The sequence below is a fragment of the Pongo pygmaeus genome, chromosome 4 (genome assembly GCF_028885625.2).
Source record: "Pongo pygmaeus isolate AG05252 chromosome 4, NHGRI_mPonPyg2-v2.0_pri, whole genome shotgun sequence".
NCBI classification, from domain to species: domain Eukaryota; kingdom Metazoa; phylum Chordata; class Mammalia; order Primates; family Hominidae; genus Pongo; species Pongo pygmaeus.
Genome location: NC_072377.2, coordinates 148,467,636 through 148,480,336, shown reverse-complemented (window position 1 = coordinate 148,480,336; position 12,701 = coordinate 148,467,636).

The window sequence follows — 12,701 nt, the reverse complement described above, 5'->3', positions numbered from 1 at the left end:
AAAGTTCATATGGAACCAAAAAAGAGCCCGCATCACCAAGTCAATTCTAAGCCAAAGAACAAAGCTGGAGGCATCACGCTACCTGACTTCAAACTATACTACAAGGCTACAGTAACCAAAACAGCATGGTACTGTTACCAAAACAGAGATATAGATCAATGGAACAGAACAAAGCTCTCAGAAATAATGCTGCGTATCTACAACTGTCTGATCTTTGACAAACCTGACAAAAACAAGCAATGGGGAAATGATTCCCTATTTAATAAATGGTGCTGGGAAAACTGGCTAGCCATATGTAGAAAGCTGAAACTGGATCCCTTCCTTACACCTTATACAAAAATTAATTCAAGATGGATTAAAGACTTAAACATTAGACCTAAAACCATAAAAACCCTAGAAGAAAACCTAGGCAATACCATTCAGGACATAGACATGGGCAAGGACTTCATGTCTAAAACACCAAATGGCAATAGAACCCAAAATTGACAAATGTGATCTAATTAAACTAAAGAGCTTCTGCACAGCAAAAGAAACTACCATCAGAGTGAACAGGCAACCTACAGAATGGGAGAAAATTTTCACAACCTACTCATCTGACAAAGGGCTAATATCCAGAATCTACAATGAACTCAAACAAATTTACAAGAAAAAAACAAAGAACCCCATGAAAAAGTGGGTGAAGGACATGAACAGACACTTCTCGAAAGAAGACATTTATGCAGCCAACAGACACATGAAAAAATGCTCATCATCACTGGCCATCAGAGAAATGCAAATCAAAACTACAATGAGATACCATCTCACACCAGTTAGATTGGCGATCATTAGAAAGTCAGGAAACAACAGGTGCTGGAGAGGATGTGGAGAAATAGGGACAGTTTTACCGTGTTGGTGGGACTGTAAACTAGTTCAACCATTGTGGAAGTCAGTGTGGCGATTCCTCAGGGATCCAGAACTAGAAATACCATTTGACCCAGCCATCCCATTACTGGGGATATACCCAAAGGACTATAAATCATGCTGCTATAAAGACACATGCACATGTGTGTTTATTGTGGCACTATTCACAATAGCAAAGACTTGGAACCAACCCAAATGTCCAACAACGATAGACTGGATTAAGAAAATATGGCACATATACACCATGAAATACTATGCAGCCATAAAAAATGATGAGTTCATGTCCTTTGTAGGGACATGGCTGAAATTGGAAATCATCATTCTCAGTAAACTATCACAAGGACAAAAAACCAAACACCGCATGTTCTCACTCATAGGTGGGAATTGAACAATGAGAACACATGGACACAGGAAGGGGAACATCACACTCTGGGGACTGTTGTGTGGTGGGGGGGGGGGAGGGATAGCATTAGGAGATATACCTAATGCTAAATGACTAGTTAATAGGTGCAGTACACCAGCATGGCACATGTATACATATGTAACTAACCTGTACATTGTGCACATGTACCCTAAAACTTAAAGCATAATAATAATAAAATAAAAAAAATAAAAAATAAAAAAGACACAGAGTGGCAAGTTGGATAAAGAAGCAAGACCCAACTGTATGCTGTCTTCAAGAGACCCATCTCATATGTAGTGACACCCATAGGCTCAAAGTAGAGAGATGGAGAAAGATCTATCAAGCAAACAGAAAACAAAAAAGAGAAGAGATTACTGTTTTTATTTCAGACAAGAAAAAAAAAACACTTTAAACAAACAATGATCAAAATGGGCAAAGAAGGGCATTATAATGATAAGGGGTTCAATTCAACAAGAAGACTTAACTATACTAAATATATATGCACCCAACACTGGAGCACCCAGATTCATAAAACAAGTTCTTAGAGACATAGGAAGAGACTTAACCACACAATAATAGTTGGAGACTTCAACACTCCACCAACATTGTTAGATAGATCATTGAGACAGAAAACTAATAAAGATATTCGGGACCTAAACTTGACACTTGATCAAATAGACCTAGGAGGCATCTACAGCATACTCCACCCAACAGCAATAGAATATACATTTTTCTCATCTGCACATGACACATACTCTAAGATTGACCACATGCTTGGCCATAAAGCAATTATCAACAAATTCCAAAAAAACAAAATCATACCAAGCATAGTCTCAGACCACAGCACAATAAACATAGATATCAACACCAAGAAGGTCTCTCAAACCCATATAATTACATGGAAATTAAACAACCTTCTCCTGAATGACTTTTGAGTAAAAAAATAAAATTAAGGCAGAAATCAAAAAATTCTTTGAAACTAGTAAGAACAAAAATACAACATACCAGAATCTCTAGGACCCTGCTAAAGCATGGCTAAAAGAATGCTTTATAGCACTAAACGCCTACATCAAGAAGTTAGAAATATCTCAAATTAGCAAACTAATATCACAGCTAGAGGAGCTAGAAAAAGAAGAACAAACCAACCCTGGAGCTAGCAAAAGAAAAGAAATAAGCAAAATCAGAGCTAAACTGAATGAAATTGAAATGCAAAAATCCATGCAAAAGATTAACAAAACCAAAATTGGTTTCTTGAAAGAATAAAAGAGATCTATAGATCACTAGCTAGATTAATAAAGAAAAAAAGAAGATCCAAATAAACACAATCAGAAATGACAAAGGTGACATTACCACTGACCCCAGAGAAATACAAAAAACCCTCAGAGACTATTATGAACAGCTTTATGCACATAAACTAGAAAACCTAGAAGAAATAAGTAAATTCTTGGAAACATACAACCTCCAAAGATTGAACAAAAAGAAAATGAATACCTGAACGATCAATAATGAGTTCCACCATTGAATCAGAAAAAGCCATAGACCAGACAGATGAACAGCCAAATTCTACCAGACATATAAATAAGAACTGATAACAATCCTACTGTAATTACTTTTTAAAATGAGGAGGAAAAACTCCTCTCTAACTCATTCTTTGAGGCCAGCTTCATTTTGATACCAAATCTGTCAGAGACATAATGAAAAAAGAAAACTTTACGCCAATATCACTGATGAACATAGATGCAAAAACCGTCAGCAAAATACTAGCAACTTGAATCCAATAGTGCATCAAAAAACCAATCTGCCATCATCAAGTATTATTAATTCTGGGAATGCAAGATTGATTAAGCATACACAAATCAATAAATGTGATTTATCATCACATAAGTAGAATTAAAAACAAAAACTTCATGATCATCTCAATAGACACACAAAAGGCTTTTGATAAAATTAAATATTCATTCATGTTATAAAACCCTTCAAAGGAACTTATTTAAAATAATAAGAGCCATCTACGACAAACCCACAGCAAACATCATACTGAACAGGCAAAAGTTGGAAGTATCCCCCTTGAGAATCAGAAAAAGACAAGGATGCCCACTGTCACCATTCCTATTCAACTTAGTATTGGAAGTCCTAGCCAGAGTAATCAGGCAAGAGAATGAAATAAAAGACATCTAAATAGGGAGAGAGGAAATCAAACTATCTTTCTTCACAGACAATATGACTCTATACCTACAAAACCTGATAGTCTCTGTCCAAAGGCTCCTAGAACTGATAAGCAACTTCAATAATGTCTCAAAATACAAAATCAATATACAAAAATCAGCATTTCTATATAGCAATAATGTCCAAGCTATGACCCAAATCAAGAACACAATCTCATTCACAATAGCCACAAAAAGAATATAATGCCTAGGAATACAGGTAATCAGGAAGGTGAAAGATCTCTACAATTAGAATTATGAAACCTTGCTGAAAACAATCAGAGATAACACAAACAAATGAAAAAAATATTCCGTGCTTATGGATAAGAAGAATCAACATTGTTTAAATGTTCATACTGCCCAAAGCAATTTACAGATTCAATGTTGTTCCTATCAAACTACAAATACCATTTTTCACAGAATTAGAAAAAACTATTCTAAAATTCATATGGAACCACAAAAGAGTCTAAATAATCAAAGTAATCCTAAGCAAAAAGAGCAAAGCCAGAAGCATCACACTTCCCAATTTCAAACTATACTCCAAGGCTACAGGAACCAAAACAGCAAGGTACTGGTAGAAAAACAGACATGTAGACCAATGGAACAGGTAAGAGAACCCAAAAGGAAAGCTGCACACATACAACCATCTAATCTTTGACAAAGTCTACAATACAAGTAATGTGGAAAGGACCTCCTATTGAATAAATGGTGCTGGGATAACTGGCTAGCCTTATGCAGAAGATTGAAACTGGACCCCTTCATTTCACCATATATAGGACCCAATTGAAGATGGATCAAAGACTTAAATGTAAGATCTAAAACTATAAATACCCACAAGAAAACCTAGGACATATCATTCTGTGCATAGACCTTGGCAAAGATTTTATGATAACATCTCCAAAAGCAATTGCAACAAAGATAAAAATTGACAACGGGAACCCAGTAAACTAAAGAGTTTCTGCATAGTGAAAGAAACTGTCAACAGAGTAAACAGCCAACCTACAGAATGGGAGAAAATATCTGCCAACTATGTATCCAACAAAGGTCTAATATCCAGAATCTGTAAGGAACTTCAATCAACAAGCAAAAAACAAACAATGTTGTTTTGCTATCAAAAAGTATGTCTTATTCATTCTTTCAATTTTTTGTACCCATTAACCATTCCCACTTCCCCCTAATAAAAAACGTGTAAATGACATGAACAGACACTTCTGAAAGGAAGACATATGCATGGTCAACAAGCATATGAAAAAATGCTCAACATCACTAATCATTAGAGAAATTCAAATCAAAATCACAATGAGATACCATCTTACACCTGTCAAAATGGCTATTACTAAAAAGTCAGAAAATGAAGTATGTTGTATCAGAAAGATAATCCCCATGATCAAGTGGGTTTCATAACAAGGATGCAGAGACAGTTTAACATACGCAAGTCAATAAATGTGATATACCATATAAACAGAATTAAAAACAAAAATCACATGATCATCTCAATAAACACAGAAAAAGCATTTGACAGAATCCAACATCTCTTTATGATTAAAACTCTCAGCAAAATTGGCATACAAGGGATATACCTCCATGTAATAAAAGTCATCTATAACAAACCCACAGCCAACCTAATACTGAATAGGGAACAGTTGAAAGCATTTCCACTGAGAACTGGAAAAGACACGAATGCCCACTCTCACCACTTCTGTTCAACATAGTACTGGAAGTCCTAGCCAGAGTAATCAGACAAGAGAAAGAAATAAAGGGCATCCAAAATGGTAAAGAGGAAGTCAAACTGTCACTGTTTGTAAATGATATGATTGTATACCTAGAGAACCCTAAAGTCTCCTCCAAAAAACTCCTAGAACTGATAAAAGAATTCAGCAAAGTTTCTGGATACAAAATTAATGTACACAAATCAGTGGCTCTCCTATACACCAACAACTACCAAGCTGAGAATCAAATCAAGAACTCAACCCTTTTTACAATAGCTGCAAGAAACTAAAATACTTAAGCATACACATAAACAAGGAGGTGAAACACCGCTACAAGGAAAACTGCAAAACACTACTGAAAGAAATCATAGATGACATAAACAAATGGAAACACATCCCATGCCCATGGATGGGTAGAATCAATATTGTGAAAATCGCCATACCACCAAAAGCAATCTACAAATTCAATGCAATTCCCATCAAAATACCACCATCATTCTTCACAAAACTAGAAAAAACAATCTTAAAATTCATATGGAACCAAAAAAGAGCCCACATAGCCAAAGCAAGACTAAGCAAAGGGAATAAATCTGGAGGCATCATATTACCTGATTTCAAACTATACTATAAGGCCATAGTCACTAAAAGAGCATGGTACCGGTATAAAAATTGGCACATAGACCAATAGAACATAACAGAGAACCAGAAATAAACCCAAATACTTACAGCCAAATGATCTTTGACAAAGCAAACAAGAACATAAAGTGGGGAAAGGACACCCTGTTCAACAAATGGTTCTGGGATAATTGGCAAGCCACATGTAAGAGAATGAAACTGGATCCTCATTTCTCACCTTATACAAAAATCAACTCAAATTGGATTAAGGACTTAAATCTAAGACCTGAAACTATAAAAATTCTTAAAGATAACATCAGAAAAACCCTTCTAGACATTGGCTTAGGCAAGGATTTCATGACCAAGAACCCAAAAGCAAATGCAATAACAGCAAATCAACAAGAAAAAAAAATCCCATCCAAAAGTGGGCTAAGGCATGAATTGACAATTCTCAAAAGAAGACATACAAATGGCCAACAAACATATGAAAAAACCTCAACATCACTAATGATCAGGGACATGCAAATCAAAACCACAATGCAATACCACCTTACTCCTGCAAGAATGGCCATAATCAAAGAATCAAAAAATATTAGATGTTGGTATGGATGCAGTGAACAGGGAACACTTCTACACTGCTGATGAGAATATAAACTGGTACAACCACTATGGAAAACAGTATGGAGATTCCTTAAAGAACTAAAGGTTGAACTATCATTTGCTCCAGCAATCCTGCTATTGGGTATCTACCCAGAGGAAAAGATGTCATTATATGAAAAAGATACTTGCACACCCATGTTTATAGCAGCACAATTTGCAACCGCAAAAATGTGGAACCAACACAAATGCCCATCAATCAACAAGTGGATTAAAAAAGGTGGTGTATATATATATATATGTATATATATATACACACGATGGAATACTACTCAGCCATAAAAAGGAATGAATTGATAGCATTTGCAGCCACCTGGATGAGAGTGGAGACTATTATTCTAAGTGAAGTAACTCAGGAATGGAGAATCAAACATCATATGTTCTCACTCATAAGTAGGAGCTAAGCTATGAAGATGCAAAGGCATAAGAATGACACAATGGACTTTGGGGACTCAAGGGGAAAAGGGTGGGAAGGGAGTCAGGGATAAAAAGACTACAAATTTGGTGTAGTGTTTACTGCTCAGGTGATGGGTGCACCAAAATCTCACAAATCACCACTAAAGACCTTACTCATGTAACCAAATACTACTTGTTCCCCAATAACCCATGGAAGAAAAAAATTTGAAAAAAATTTTTTTTAAAGTAACATTTTTCACAACTTACTCCACCTGGAGAATTAGGTGCTCACCCTCACTCAGGATAGAGGTAGATTTCATATAGTCATAGCAATAAAAATTTGTTCAAAATGTAAAAAAAAAGAAAAAGAAAAGAAAATAACATATGTTAGTGAGGTTGCAGAGAACAGGGAATGTTTATTATACTAGTTGTAGCAAGGTAAATTAGTTCAGCCACTGTAGAAAGCACTTTGAAAATTTCTCGAAAAACTTAGGATTCCCATTCAAGCCAACATTCCATTACTGGGTATACATTAAAAGGAATATAAATTGTTCTACCAAGAAGTCACATGCACACATATATTTATCACAGCACTATTTACAGTAATAAAGACATGGAATCATTTCTGACGGCTCTGTTCTGTTCCATTGATCTATATCTCTGTTTTGGTACCAGTACCATGCTGTTTTGGTTACTGTAGCCTTGTAGTATAGTTTGAAGTCAGGTAGTGTGATGCCTCCAGCTTTGTTCTTTTGGCTTAGGATTGACTTGGCGATGCGGGCTCTTTTTTGGTTCCATATGAACTTTAAAGTAGTTTTTTCCAATTCTGTGAAGAAAGTCATTGGTAGCTTGATGGGGATGGCATTGAATCTGTAAATTACCTTGGGAAGGATGGCCATTTTCATGATATTGATTCTTCCTACCCATGAGCATGGAATGTTCTTCCATTTGTTTGTATCCTCTTTTATTTCCTTGAGCAGTGGTTTGTAGTTCTCCTTGAAGAGGTCTTTCACATCCCTTGTAAGTTGGATTCCTAGGTATTTTATTCTCTTTGAAGCAATTGTGAATGGGAGTTCACTCATGATTTGGCTCTCTGTTTGTCTGTTATTGATGTATAAGAATGCTTGTGATTTTTGCAAATTGATTTTGTATCCTGAGACTTTGCTGAAGTTGCTTATCAGCTTAAGGAGATTTTGGGCTGAGACAATGGGGTTTTCTAGATATACTATCATGTCATCTGCAAACAGGGACAATTTGACTTCCTCTTTTCCTAATTGAATACCCTTGATTTCCTTCTCCTGCCTAATTGCCCTGGCCAGAACTTCCAACACTATGTTGAATAGGAGTGGTGAGAGAGGGCATCCCTGTCTCGTGCCAGTTTTCAAAGGGAATGCTTCCAGTTTTTGCCCATTCAGTATGATATTGGCTGTGGGTTTGTCATAAATAGCTCTTATTATTTTGAGATACGTCCCATCAATTCCTAATTTCTTGAGAGTTTTTATCATGAAGGGTTGTTGAATTTTGTCACATATCTACAAGTATCTGATCTTTGACAAACCTGACAAAAACAAGAAATGGGGAAAGGATTCCCTATTTAATAAATGGTGCTGGGAAAACTGGCTAGCCATATGTAGAAAGCTGAAACTGGATCCCTTCCTTACACCTTATACAAAAATCAATTCAAGATGGATTAAAGACTTAAATGTTAGACCTAAAACCATAAAAACCCTAGAAGAAAACCTAGGCATTACCATTCAGGACATAGGCATGGGCAAGGACTTCATGTCTAAAACACCAAAAGCAATGGCAACAAAAGCCAAAATTGACAAATGGGATCTAATTAAACTCAAGAGCTTCTGCACAGCAAAAGAAACTACCATCAGAGTGAACAGGCAACCTACAAAATGGGAGAAAATTTTCGCAACCTACTCATCTGACAAAGGGCTAATATCCAGAATCTACAATGAACTCAAACAAATTTACAAGAAAAAAACAAACAACCCCATCAAAAAGTGGGCGAAGGACATGAACAGACACTTCTCAAAAGAAGACATTTATGCAGCCAAAAAACACATGAAAAAATGCTCACCGTCACTGGCCATCAGAGAAATGCAAATCAAAACCACAATGAGATACCATCTCACACCAGTTAGAATGGCAATCATTAAAAAGTCAGGAAACAACAGGTGCTGGAGAGGATGTGGAGAAATAGGAACACTTTTACACTGCTGGTGGGACTGTAAACTAGTTCAACCCTTGTGGAAGTCAGTGTGGCGATTCCTCAGGGATCTAGAACTAGAAATTCCATTCGACCCAGCCATCCCATTACTGGGTATATACCCAAAGGACTATAAATCATGCTGCTATAAAGACACATGCACACGTATGTTTATTGCTGCATTATTCACAATAGCAAAGACTTGGAACCAACCCAAATGTCCAACAATGATAGACTGGATTAAGAAAATGTGGCACATATACACCATGGAATACTATGCAGCCATAAAAAATGATGAGTTCACGTCCTCTGTAGGGACATGGATGAAATTGGAAATCATCATTCTCAGTAAACTATCGCAAGAACAAAAAACCAAACACCGCATATTCTCACTCATAGGTGGGAATTGAACAATGAGAACACATGGACACAGGAAGGGGAACATCACACTCTGGGGACTGTTGTGGGGTGGGGGGAGGGGGGAGGGATAGCATTGGGAGATATACCTAACGCTAGATGACGAGTTGGTGGGTGCAGCGCACCAGCATGGCACATGTATACATATGTAACTTACCTGCACATTGCGCACATGTACCATAAAACCTAAAGTATAATAATAATAATAATAATAATAATAAAAGAAAAAAAAAAAAAAAAAAAAAAAAAAAAAAGAACATGTGGCACATATACACCATGGAATACTATGCAGCCATAAAAAATGATGAGTTCATGTCCTTTGTAGGGACATGGATGAAGCTGGAAACCATCATTCTCAGCAAACTATTGCAAGGACAAAAAGACAAACACCGCATGTTCTCACTCATAGGTGGGAACTGAACAATGAGAACACATGGACACAGGAAGGGGAACACCACACACCAGGGCCTGTTGTAGGGTGGGGGTCGGGGGAGGGATAGCATTAGGAGATATACCTAATGTTAAATGACGAGTTAATGGGTGCGGCACACCAACATGGCACATGTATACATATGTAACAAAACAGCACGTTGTGCACATGTACCCTAAAACTTAAAGTACAATAAAAAATTTTTTTTAAAAATTTAAAACTTGAAAAATAAAAAGTAATGCTTTCACATGGTAAAATTAAGACTATTAAACAATCAAACATAGGCTTCTTTCCAAAACCAGACTTCAAGTCCGTCTTCAATAAAAATTAAAAACATGAAAAAAAAAAAAAAAAAAAAAAGACATGGAATCAATCTAGATGCCCATTAGTGGTGGACTGGATAAAGAAAGTGTGGTACATATACACGAAGGAATACTACACAGCCATAAAATGAATGAAAATAATGTCCTTTGCAGCCACAAGGATGCAGCTGGAGGGTATTAGAATAAGCAAATTAACGCAGGAAGAGAAAACCAAATTGCATATGTTCTTGCTTATAAGTAGGAGTTAAACATTGAGTACATATGAACACAAAGATTGGAATAATAGACACTGGGGCCTACTTGAGGGTATATGGTGAGAGAAGGGTGAGGGTTGAAAAAAACACCTTTGGGTACTATGCTCACTACCTGGGTGATGAAATCATTTGTATGCCAAACTCCAGTGATATGCAATTTACCCATGTCACAAATGTGCACACTTACTTCCAAACCTAAAATAGAAGCTAGAAAATAAAATAATAATTTGAAATTCATGCATATTAGTTTCCTGTTGCTGCTGTAATGAATTACTATACGTTTAGCATCTTAAAACAGCATAAAACTATAAACGTACAGTTCTAGAGCTCAGAAATCCTAAATGGATCTCACCGGGCTAAAGCCAAATATGGGCAGGCCCGTGTTCCTTTCTGGAGGCTCTAAGAGAGACTCATTTTCTTGTCTTTTCCAGCACCTAGTGGCTGCTCACATACCTCACATACCTTGGCTTGTGGCCCCTTCCATCTTCAAAGAAGGCAATGACCAGCCAAGTCTTCTCAGGTCACATCACTCGGATACTGATTCATTAGCTTCTCTCTTCCACTTTAACCACCCTGTGATTACATCAGGCCTATCCAGATAAGCCAGTAAAATCTCTGCATTTGACAAGCCTTAATTTAATCACACATATGAAGTTCCTTTTGTCATGTAAAGTAACATATTCACAAATTCCAGGGATTAGGATGTGGATGTGGCCATTTTTTTTTTTTTTTTTTTTTTTTTTGGAGGGGAGGATGGAAGAAGACATGATTCCACCTACAACAGTATAGAAGCCTATTAATAATGCAGAATCCTGGGCTCCACCCTCGACCCTTGACCTACTGAATCAGTCTCTGGTGAATGGTTCCCAGGAAGCTGTCTAGGTAATTCCTATGTACTCCATTGGCTTGGTGATGAACACAGGCAGTGATAAAAGGAGATTAGTGAGAATTTGGTCCTACTTCACCAAGACTCTGGTCCCTGTGGACAGGGTGACACAATGTGTGTCAGCAACCCTCTAAAGGTCACCATTCCTGGTCATGTTACACAGCAGTATAACTCCTTTTTTTCATGCAACCCAAGAGCAGAAGTGTTGGAGAACTCTTTTATTAAGGTTAACTCACAAAGGAACTGGTTGAGGTGGTTGTGAACAGAAGTGACATTCTACTGCAGGTACTTCCTTTAGGGGCAAAGATATTAGGACCTGGATATTTCTCTTCATAAACATTAGAGAAGTTCCCAAGCCATGTGACATGATTATAAAACTACACTAAAATAAAATGAAAATGAAACTTTTCACACCCAGCATAGGTGTGAATGATGAGTAACTTTAACACAGGAATGCTTAAATCTCCAAACTTCTGGATTTTTTTCCTCAAGTTGACTTCAAGGACATTTTTAAGTTTGGAAGCTTCAAACTAAGAATTTTTTTTTACGGGAATTCAAACCTCAACATTTGTTTCCTAAATGTTTGTTATACATGAAATAAGAAAATGCATTTCCTCATAAAAAGTTTGATTCAGAAACAGAGAACAAAACATTAATATTTACCTTCTGATATGGTTTGGCTCTGTGTCCCCACCCAAATCTCACCTTGAATTGTAATAATCCCCGTATGTCAGATGGAGATAATTGAATCATGGGGACAGTTTCCCCCATACTGTTCTTGTGAGAGTGAGTGTGTTCTCATGAGATCTGATGGTTTTATAAGGGGTTTCTCATTTTGTTTGGCATTCATTCTCTCTTGCATGCCACCATGTAAGAAGTGCCTTTGCTCCTCCTTTGCCTTCTTCCATGATTATAAGGCCTCCCCAGCCATGTGGAACTGTGAGTCCATTAAACTTCTTTTTTCTTTATAATTACCCAGTCTTGGGTACATCTTTATTAGCAGCATGAGAACAGACTAATACATCTTCATATCCATCACAAAGGTAACAGATTATTAGAGGTTTGGAGAACATCCTTCCTTCTTCCTTTATATTCTTGCCCATATATATATGCATACACACAAATTTATTTTTTGTATAGCTCAGGTCATACTTTCTTCTTCATGAAATAATGTCTTGGATATCTATTCATGTCAGCATAAATAATTTTACTTTATTCTTCTAAACTATGGTGTGCTTCTCCAGTTTGGATAAAACACTATGTATTGAACATTTTCATATTGATGGGCA